The following is an 11,371-nucleotide window of genomic DNA, read 5'->3' as shown; positions in this document are numbered from 1 at the left end:
TATGTAAAAATACCACAGCCTCCATTCTTGGAGCAAGGCATGTCTCCAGAGGTGTAACTGGTAATAGATTGGCAGGGAACACAGACCCCGAACTCAGCTTAATAAATGGAGTCATTGACTGTGTCCTTTGTCCCAGCAGAAGCTATATATACATATATAGCTGTGTATATATATATACACACACACATATATATACACTATACTACATACATACTATATATTACTATATGTATACTATATTCTGTGTATATATATAGTGATATATATATATATGTATAGTGTGTGTGTGTGTGTGTGTGTATATATACATGTGTGTGCACAGAATATATATATATTCTATGCAAAGAATATCAAATCAGAGCCTGGTGCAGGGGTTGTGTAAAGTGTGCTTGATATCACCTCAGTAGGAAGAACATTACTCATTACTCATTGTGACAAACCTTCTCCTCCCTGGGAGGTGATAATGTCACTGTTATTACTTTTTATAATTTAGCCAGGAACTGCTAACACAGAGATTTTTATTCAAGGGTTTAACAAATTCAAAATAATGGAGCATACTAATAGACCAAATTGTACACACAGTCAATACAATCTTACTCAGATAGAGAACTTGTATTATGTTTTTTGACATTAGGTGATATATTGAGGTAATGAAATTTTTAGTCCTTGGTTTTCAATTTTCAAAGTATCGTTATTTTGCATTTGTGAGATTCCATACGCACTTACAGAATCTGAAAATTATAAAAGGACTTTATGAATGCTAAGCCCTTGCTGGTATGATATAAATTCAAATAAAAATACATGGGGTCATTTTTATTCAACAAATTGGCCATAACCAAAAGTCTTTTTTTCCATTTTTCTTCGTTATTTACTGTCTTAACCTTGCACAAACCCAGAAATGAGAAGAGATATACATTTAAACTATAACACCCCGTTAAAACTGGCAGAGAGGCTGTAAAAACGTGTGTGTGTGTGTGTGTGTGTGTGTGTGTGTATGTTGTGGGGAGGGGTAGGGTATTTCTAGGTTTCTTAAAAATTTATATCAAGAAAAAAAAATGGAGGGGAGCCTGGGTGTCAGTCAGTTAAGCGTCTGACTTTGGCTCAAGTCATGATCTCGTGGTTCATGAGTTCGAGCCCTGAGTCGGGCTCTGTGCTGACAGCTAGCTCAGAGCCTGGAGCCTGCTTCAGATTCTGTATCTCCCTCTCTCTCCGACCCTCCCCTGCTCAAGCTGTCTCTTTCTCTCTCTCAGAAATAAATAAAACATTTAAAAAAATTTTTTTAAAGAAAAAAAGAAAACTTACACAAAACCAGAATAGCAATGTGAGCATTTGTGAAGTCAGGAACTTTCAGTTTAGCACCATCACTAATAAATACTTAATAAATACACAGACACATGCACCAGTTAAATGTTTTTATTTTATTTTCAGTTGAAACCAAAATGTTAAATAAAATGGAAACAATTCTCCCTCAAAAAGCTTTAGGTCTCCTCAGTAGAAAAATACTATTATGTGCATTATAAACACCTTTACATTTTTTCAAAGCATTTTTCAACCTCTGCAATTTTATTTTATGCCTACCACTGTACTAAATAGGTAAAACAATATTAATAGCCACTTTTGCCCTTCATGGGACTGAGGCATGTAAAAAAGAGAAGAGAGAGCAAACACATTTATTCAGGTACAAGAATTTTTACTAGCTATATATTGAACTCTCTTTTAATTTTCAAAACTAGCCTGTAAAGTAGATATTATTAGTCTGATTTTCAGCTAGGGAGTTGGAAACCTAGAAATCTTTTAAATGATTTGCTCAATATCACACAGCCAGTAGATGTTACAACCAAGACTTAAAACCCAGGTCGGTCTAATTCTCAAATCTTCTATGCCAGTCTGTCTACACTGAATGTTGAATTGCATATTACAGAAAGAGTCAAACTACCCAGTTGAAAAGCCTTAAACGAATTCAGGATTCCTGAATCCTAGTGCCATGCACCAGGTAGAAAAAATAAAGATCCAATAAAATAAAATGTTAGGCAAAGATTATATGTCTCAGACTTAGACTACAGTAACTGTCAAGTAGCAGAGAAATTTAGTTGTAATTGTGGAAGATTACGGAGTTCTGAGGGGCTTTGTGTTTGAGTCCTGAAGAATGACTTGAGTGAGACTGATCAAAAGTCATGGGAGAATTATTATAACTTCAGTTCCACTTAGTTCTAAAACAGTGTTTCACAAACTTTGGTGCACATCCAAATCATCTGGGGGAGCTTGCTGAAAATATAGATGCTTCAAAACAACTAGTAAAAATTTAGGCTAAAGTAGCATTTCCTGAATGGTCATCTGAAGAACCAAAATAAGACCATAAACACGTAAGTGAGGGAAAAGGTGCTGTGTGTAAATCTTCTAAGTTGGTTTTACACACTAAAGAGCTTCAAATTTGTGCAATCACAGGAGGATGGGAAGGAGAGGGATCCCAGTGGCTTTACCATCTTAGAGCTGTGGAGAAAAGAAAAACCTGTGACCAGCATGCTAACACCAGATCAGAAGGCAACAGAAGTTAAATTGTGCTGAAATTGACTGAAAGCCAGAGGGAGAAAGGAAGACTGTTTTGAGCAATGACGAGAAAGGAGGAGGCAAGTAGAAGGCATAGGAAGCTGAACAGTTCAGGTCCTTAATCTAAGAAATGGATTTCCTGTGCTTGAGTGTAGCAGACAGTCAGGTAGGGTGACCTGTAGTTTACTGTCCAGCTACTCCACATACTTCAAGGTCTGGCTCACTGTTCTCTTTTGGGGAGCTTTCCCTGAATATCCTACCACTTTTCTTTCCCCAGGCATCCTCTGTTTTTGAATGGGCTTTGCACATAACTTTTCCTATTTTCTCCTTTTTACTTGATTGTACATTGTCTGTTATTGGCTAATAGTACTTTGTGTATCCTTTGTTTGCCCATTATAATGTAAGTTTTTGTGAGTAGAAATCCTTTTACTTATTTATCACATGCCATGTAATAAATCACCTCAAAACTTAGTGACTTAGGGCACCAACTATGTTATTTCACATGGTTCTGCGGGTTGACCGGGTGTTTTTTCTTTTGGATCTGTATGACTCCTCACAGGTCGAAAATGTCTTCATTAATCCATCTTTGCCAGTTTCATTTTCAAACACAGCCAAGGACCCTAACAGGGTTGAGGAAAACTTCCTCCTTTACAGGGTGCTGGGCCTCTGGGAAGACAGACTGACTTTGACCCTGGCTGGAGTCCATGTTTTCATTTTATAGCTGGTCCTGGGTTCTGGGCAGCTTTGGAGGGGGGTTTGTTCTCTTTCATGTAGGCTTTCTTACAGTATGGCATTTGGGCTCCAGAAGTTCCAAGAAACCAGAGCAGAAGCTAGAGACTTCTTAAGGATCATCCATGGAAGTAATGCAGAATCACTTTTGCCATATTTTATTTATCCAGTAGTCACAGGTCCAGCCCAGAATCAAGGGGAGAGGATATATATTCTAATATTGGCAAGGTCACAGGCAGAGGAGCATGTGGGATGTGGAAGGGTGACTCCAAGTCTATCATTCATATGGAAGCAGCAAAGAGTATAATGGTTTAAAAGATGGCCTTTGGAGTCAGTCAGACAGGGATTGAAATCTCCACCATTGCCTGATGGCTGAACTTACTTAGGGCCTCTGAGCTTAAGTTTTCTCCTCTTTTTTTTTTAATGTCTTTATTTTAATTTGAGAGACAGAGACAGAGAGCAAGTGGGGGAGAGGCAGAGAGAGAGAGGGAGACACAGAATCTGAAGCAGGCTCCAGGCTCTGAGCTGTCAGCACAGAGCCCGATGCGGGGCTCGAACCCACAGGCTGTGAGATCATGACCTGAGCCGAAGTTGGACACTTAACTGACTGAGCCACCAGGTGCCCCAAGTTTTCTTCCCTGTTAAATGAAGATTGTTGTGAGAGTTTAACATGAAAGCACAGTGCTTGGCACATACTCTCAAAGTGGAGTCACAGACGATCCTTCTACAGGGAAGATAAAAACTTCTACTGAAAAGAAAAACACCTTTAACAATTACAGACACATCATTCATTCCAAATATTGGCTAACATATTTGATGGTGCTTAGAAATCAGGTTAGCTATGACTACTGAAGGGTGTGTTTACTCTTTGGTATCTGAGACGTGTTCCTATTTTGAAAATACAAAGAACTCTGGTGAAGGCAACATTTTAACAAGAAACAAATTTTCCAAACTTGACCAAAGGTCGATTCTAATAGAGGGGTAGGGGACATAAGATGCTAAGCATCCTTCTCAGGAGTCAGAGCACCACTGAAGAGAAAAACAGAGAGGCTGGGCACTGAAGACACATTGCTCTCCCTGAACAAGTAGAGTGATGAAGGAATAGGCATTGGGTGACTGATCTGCTGTCTAATTTAAAACAGTGTGGCAGAAATGCCCTTAGCAAATGTTAAAGAAATGTGATATTTTATTGCCTTCTATTTATTTTCCGACATGATGTGGAATGAAAATAGTTGTTACCAAAACCTGAGAACCTCTGACCTTTAGTTTCTGCCCAAGCACTTCTCAATGAACAAAAACTCTTTTCTCCTCTAAGCCTCAAATTTCATTCCTATATTCAGTTGAGTAAAAATAATCCTTGTGATGATCATAAAATTAATATAATCTCTCAGGAAACCTGTCGTTGTTAAAACGGGAAATGAACCAATGAAGAAAAGGTGAAGAGAGACCCTTCTGGCTAAATTGTCTGAAACACTCTGCAACAATGGAGAATAATAAAATACAATTAAGACTGAAAGTGACCTGAGGCTCTAAGTATCAGAGTACTTAATGGGACATGAAGACCGCATAAAGGTCAGCAGCTCAGAAGTGACCCCTTGGTTATAGCATATAGGTTAAAAAAGATCCCAAACCTCTTTAATTGTATGTGACTCATCATTTGTGAAATGTAAATTGTTGCTCAATTTGCATTAAAATGAAATAGGATTTACATTTACTAGGTTGACAAAGATTACTGCAAGGTAACAGTCCATACTTGGGAAGGGCGTGATGAGAGATAGCTCACAGTTCTGAGAAGCAATTAGCCCAGAATCTATTAAATAGTTTAGGAAAGTTCATATATCCAGCAATTACCCTTTTTTAAAAAAATTAAGCTTTGAAAATAGATATGTGCCCTAAAAGTTCGTTATAACGAGATACATTTACAGCAAGGGTTTGATATAGAAAAGGTGAGGCCCTGACGACAGTAAAACTTTGGGAACAGTCTCAATAGTTATCAGTAGAATGGCTCCATTACAGCACATCCCACGAAGGAAATATGCTGCCACTTAAAACCAGGTTTAAAAACAAAGCAGAGATAGGGGCGCCTGGGTGGCTTAGTCGGTTAAGCGTCCGACTTTCGCTTAGGTCATGATCTCGCCGTTCGTGGGTTCGAGCCCCGCGTCGGGCTCTGTGCTGACTGCCGGCTCAGAGCCTGGAGCCTGTTTCAGTCTGTGACTCCCTCTCTCTCTGACCCTCCCCTGCTCACGCTGTCTCTCTCTCTCTCCCCTAGAAATAAAAATAAATAAATAAATAAAATAAAAAATAAAAACAAAGCAGAAATAAAAGGACACAACATTACTCTTTTCATTAAGTGTCCTGAAACAAAACATGTGGAAGAAGGAGAGGCGTGGATGTGAGTTGGCAGAGAGTGTGTAGATCCTACTCTAAGAACTTCCAGGTATGGCGACTCAGCTCCAAAGAGGTGTGACGGAGACAGTGTGGACCAGAGCCCACCTCAGGAGGGTAACGGGGTGCGGGGGCCCTTCAGGTGCTGGCCGACTGGGATTGAGAGCCAGTCATGTGGTAAAAAGGCAGGGCTTTGGACAGCAGTGTGGCTAGGAGGTGTGTTATAAACAAAGACCTACAGCTAGGGATGTTGCCAAATGTCTCCTCCCTAAGGCGACCATGAAATACCAAGGGTCCTAGGAAAGCCAGCTGTGAATGCTGTAATTAAGAGTTATTTCTAGGGCACCTGGGTGACTCAGTTGGTGGAGCATTCGAGTTGGGCTCCTGTCATGATCTCTCAGTTTGTGAGTTTGAGCTCCACATCAGGTTCTGTGTTATCAGCATAGAGCCTGCTTTGGACTCTCTCCCTCTCTTTCTGCCTCTCTCCCACTCTCTCTCTCTCTCTCTATCTCTCTCTCTATCTATCTCTCAAAAATAAATAAATAAATAAACATTAAAAAAAATAAGTTTCTGTCAGAAGTTCCACTTGGTAATGTCCACTCAGAGGCATCACAATGAATAGAAATTTGACCATTCCATTTTTGTTTTTCATTCATTAAAAATAATTTAATGTTATCTGAAGTAAAGGTCAAGAGATTTCATAAGATTCCACACTCCCTGACAGTGTAGTGTATTCTGAAATATTAACACTGCACTCAGCAAATCCAATGAGTGTTGAATATTGATCATGAGAGGTCAATCATCATTATAATCAACTTGTTAGTCTGATATTTCCCACTACCTAGTAGGAAACCTTTGATTTAAATAATAGGGTGTTGTCTGAGACCAGTTCTACACATACATTCTAGAAATACAGTGAAATGAAAACTCATGATGATAGCATTTTTGCCATAATTTCTTCAAAACTCGAATGAACATGTCACCTGGATTTTATGATGAAAAGATGAAGCCATTACAACTCATTACAACTTAAATAAACATCTTTACTTCTGAAGGGCATGGGCTGGAAGGTGGCTTGCAAAATAACATATATCAATTGTACTCATTCCCTGAAAAAATGCACAGCATTACTCCATTAAATATTCATAAAATAATGTCTTAAAATGTTCATCTCCATATGATGCTGACTTACATCCTACAAATAAAGATGTTATGAGAGTCACAGTGTATCTTAATATCTAGTAGAGCTCAAGTCTTTTTGGAAGTAAGTATGCTATAGATCTTAAGTGGGAAATGCTATAGTCAGAACTTATCATTTCAGTTTTCCATACAGTCAAAGGTTGTCCTCAGTTTTGCCCCAAAACCTCTTTTCATGGGTGAACAATGCATTTTCTTGATAGCCACCAGCCATTTATTGAGTGCTTATTATGTACTAGGCACTGAGGAGTTGATGGTGAATAGGATGCACATAGTCCCTGGCTTCCTCTGGGTTATTTTCTTGTGGGAATGACAGGCAAACAGGAATAAGTGAATAAATAAAATAATTACCAAAGGCTATGAGAGTGATGAAATGATTAGTCACGGTATTCTGATAGAGTATTAATTACTGAACGAGGGTTCTAGAAGTATTTTCTTCTTTATATATTTGCCGAGTTTCACTGTGAGTATGGAAGACTCTAATCTCAGAAGCAATAGCCCCATATATAGCTGAAGTTTTCACACAATGATTAGATTCGTTCAACAGTTTAGTTTGGTCTAGTTTGAGACAAATGAGATGTCCAGAAGATGAATGCTGAACTACTGAACTGGGTGTTGTATACTGAGAATAATATAGATTCTAGTGATACCCTATGGAACCCTAATTGTTGGGTCTAACCGAAGTTAAAACCAGAATGAGGATGATATCACATTCTTGGGTACAAGACAGGATTCATCTTTTAGTGCTTACTGTTGAGTATTACTGTTCCATTTGTGCTACACACTGTCAGATGTGTCTAATGTCCATTAACAGATGAATGGAAGAAGAAGATGTATATACATACATATCCAAGGTGTTACTGCATATTTACACACACATATATATATACAATAACACCTTGGATTGTGACTAACTTGTTTTATGAGTGTCCTGCAAGATGAGCAAACAGTGCTAATAAATTTTAACATGATAGGGGCGCCTGGGTGGCTTAGTCAGTTAAGCGTCCGACTTTCGCTTAGGTCATGATCTCGCGGTTCGTGGGTTCGAGCCCCGCGTCAGGCTCTGTGCTGACTGCCAGCTCAGAGCCTGGAGCCTGTTTCAGTCTGTGACTCCCTCTCTCTCTGATGCTACCCTGCTCACGCTGTCTCTCTCTCTCTCTCCTAGAAATAAATAAAAACATTTTTTAAAAAATTTATTAAAAAAATTTTAACATGATAACCAGGTGACGTCTTGCAGTACAAGTAGTACATAATGCCTAAAGTCACATGATCACAGCTGAGACAATGGTTTCTCTCTCTCTCTCTTGCTGCGGGATGATGGGTGATCATCTCCCATGCTTGGATGCTCAGTCTCAGGCCACAGTGTTTGGCAGAAAACAGTGATTTTTTTCAGAATGTGGGAAGGTGCTCACAACTGGCACCAGTGTATTTTTTTGTCACTTCAAAGTACTATGGGTAGTCTTTTGCTTTTCCATATTAGAGTTAACTTAGGAATACTTTGCTTCATTCTATGTCAGGCTGCCTACAGTTATAGACCCTTTCCTCTGCTGCCTTATTACTAGTTCCATTAAATACAGTATGTGACAGACAGCAGTTTATTAATACTGTACTGGAGTCAACATCCATGCGAGGATATACAATGGCCCCCAGGCAGAGAAAGGTTGAAAAGAAAGGCAGTAAGAAGGAAATTACGGTGGAAGTTAAAAAGGAAATCACTGAGAAGTACAAATGAGGTTTGTGAGCGGCCGAAATTGCAAGATTTTATAAAATGTCTACATCTGAGTCTCATCTAAAGAGGAGGAAAAGGTAGAGGAATCCCTCACTTCAAATGAGATTAGGGAGATGTGGAAAACAGTGCAAAATTTTGTAGAAAAGCACCATCCAAATAAGGCTGTAGCAATGAGAGTAATGAATCTGTTTAATGACAATGCAATGTCACATTTCTGGGAAATCATCAAAAGGAGGCAAAAGCAAATGTCATTGGACAGTTTCCTTGTTGAAGTTGCACAAAAAGAAAAAGATTCCATTGAGCCAATACATAACAGCGATTCCATTAGTGATAATGAAATTTGTCTTATACAATAACCCTCTTCTCTCTTGTCTTCCTCACAACAGCCACAAAGGTTTTCAAAGGTAAGTTCAAGTTAGTTTGTTTATTTTTCATTATATTTTGTATTTTCTTTACCATTTTGTGTTATGTTACAGTATTGTGATTGTTCATTTTATATGAATATTTTTGGGTTGTGGAATGAGTCATCTAAGTTTCCATTATTTCTTATGGGGAAATTCACTTTGATGTACAAGTGTTTTGGATTTCAAGCATGTTTCTGGAATGAATTATGCCTGCAAACCAAGATTTTACTCTGTGTGTGTGTGTGTGTGTGAGTGTGTGTGTGTGTGTGTGTGTGTGAGTGTGTGTGTGTGTGTGCGTGCGTGCGTGCATGTGCATATGTGTACAGTGGAATATCACTCAGCCATCAAAAAGAATGAAATCCTGTCAATTGCAGTAATGTGGATGGAGCTAGAGTGTGTTATGCTAAGCAAAATAAATCAGTCAGAAAAAGACAAATGCCATACAATTTTACTCACAGGGGGAATCTAAGAAACAAAACAGATGAACATAGAAGAAGTAAAAAAAAATGATGGGAGCAAAACATACGAAACTCTTAAATATAGAAAACAAACTGAGGGTTGATGTAGGGGAAGTGGGCAAGGGATGGGCTACATGGGTGATGGGTATTAAGGAGGGCAGGTGTCCTGCTGAGCACTGGATGTTGTATATAAGCGATGATTCACTAATTCTGCTCCTGAAACCAATATTACACTATCTGTTAACTGACTAGAATTCAAATAAAATTTTGAAGGAAAAAAATAAAGATGAGTCTAGTTTAGTTCTGAAGCTTCTGTCCTCTATCCTCTTAGACTAGGGCATTCCCAGCTGAGTCTGGAGATATGCCAACTCTGTATCTCTTCCATGTTATTCATGTCCTTGGTGCCCCTTCTCTCCCTTCTACCTACTACCTCATCAAATAACAGAACTTGGCCATCTGACATGGACTTTTTTAAAAGAGGGATTCTTGGTCTAAAATCCTAATGTTAGAGTAGGTAGTTAGTTAGGTTTTAACACGATGCCAGGGGGCCAGCAAAGTGGGGGAGCCATGGCTAGCTAGTGGGATAGTTAGAGACCTGTCCTGGCAGCACTTCAAATACAAAGCCACCAGAAGCCAGATCAAGCCAGATAGGCCCAAGACAAAGAAGGCTGGAAACTCTTACCAAATTAAGGAGAAAATGCATAAAACCCTGCTCCCAAGAAATCCCAGCCCCAAGTAATAAATATCCCACTGCCTAGTTAACGAGTGTCAATAAAAGAGAGAGACCCAAACCCCAGGCACAACCCTCCCTTGAGCTCACCCACTCTCACATCTCAAGAGTATACTCTCACTTTAAGAAACTTTCCCACTTGTACCACTTACTGGCAGTGTCTGGTCTGTCCTTGAATTCTTGTGATAAGACCAAGAGGCTCTGGTGACATCCCTGGGCTGGGCTGGACGAAGGTCTCCCCAGTCCACCCAGCAACACTAGAGCCGTGGCTCTGAAGAAAGGGGAGAAGGGGTAATAAAACACGGAGTAGAATGCAGAGGTTAACTAGAATCACCTGGATGGGAAACAGTATGAAATCTCATTAAGGAAGATCATATCATATATATTTATTTGTTCCATTTATTTGTTCCATCCATCTGGCTCCAGCCGGGTCCAGGGGTCGCTGAAGGATGGACGGTGTCAGCGAGGGAGGGATGAAAAAGCCAGAAGAATCTTTCTGGTCACCAGGCAGACATCTCCGCTCTGACTGGGGCTCAGCTTTATTTTATAACTAAGTGTTGTTTGGGGGATGGCACAGAAGTGGCATTTGCTTTAGACAATGATTTCTGATGACAAATTTCTTTGATATGTAAGAATTTCCTGGAACATAGATTTGTAGAAGACTCCTGCATAACCTTTATCAAGAGTGATTGAGGTAGGGGATTTAGATGCTTATCCCATGGGGAAGGAAGGTATCTTTAGCGTACAAGACAATGTTTTTAGCATAAAAAGGATGAAGTTAGTTCTTTGTGAGCAGGGGTCAATAGCTTGTTTGTATAAGAAGTATTAAGAAAAACAGGTCTTTCAGGAAACACAATGTTTGCTCCCATAATCACAAAAGAAGAAGTTCCTCAATAGGTTCCTTCATGGGGTGCAATCAGCATATTCAAGGCCAGAATAAGTCACTCCAAATACGGATCACAAGATGCCTTGGGGGCCGGTGCTCCAAGCAGAAACAATTGGGTGGGGGTGGATATCTGTCCTTAACTCTAAATTAGGCTCTTTGTCTCAGGGCCAGGCTCAATTGTAACTCTTGTGTTCTTGGCCCCCTTCATTAGCTAAGTCTTGGATCTGCAAGGCCCATAGGAAGAGCCTTTTGACAATTATCCACAGTGCTTTCATCTAAAATCTCTTTTGAAAAGGCAGGAATATG

The sequence above is a fragment of the Crocuta crocuta genome, unplaced genomic scaffold (assembly GCF_008692635.1).
Source record: "Crocuta crocuta isolate KB4526 unplaced genomic scaffold, BGI_CrCroc_1.0 scaffold190, whole genome shotgun sequence".
In the NCBI taxonomy this organism is placed as follows: Eukaryota; Metazoa; Chordata; class Mammalia; order Carnivora; family Hyaenidae; genus Crocuta; species Crocuta crocuta.
The sequence above is the reverse complement of the archived record's forward strand: the minus strand, read 5'-3'. Positions refer to the sequence as shown.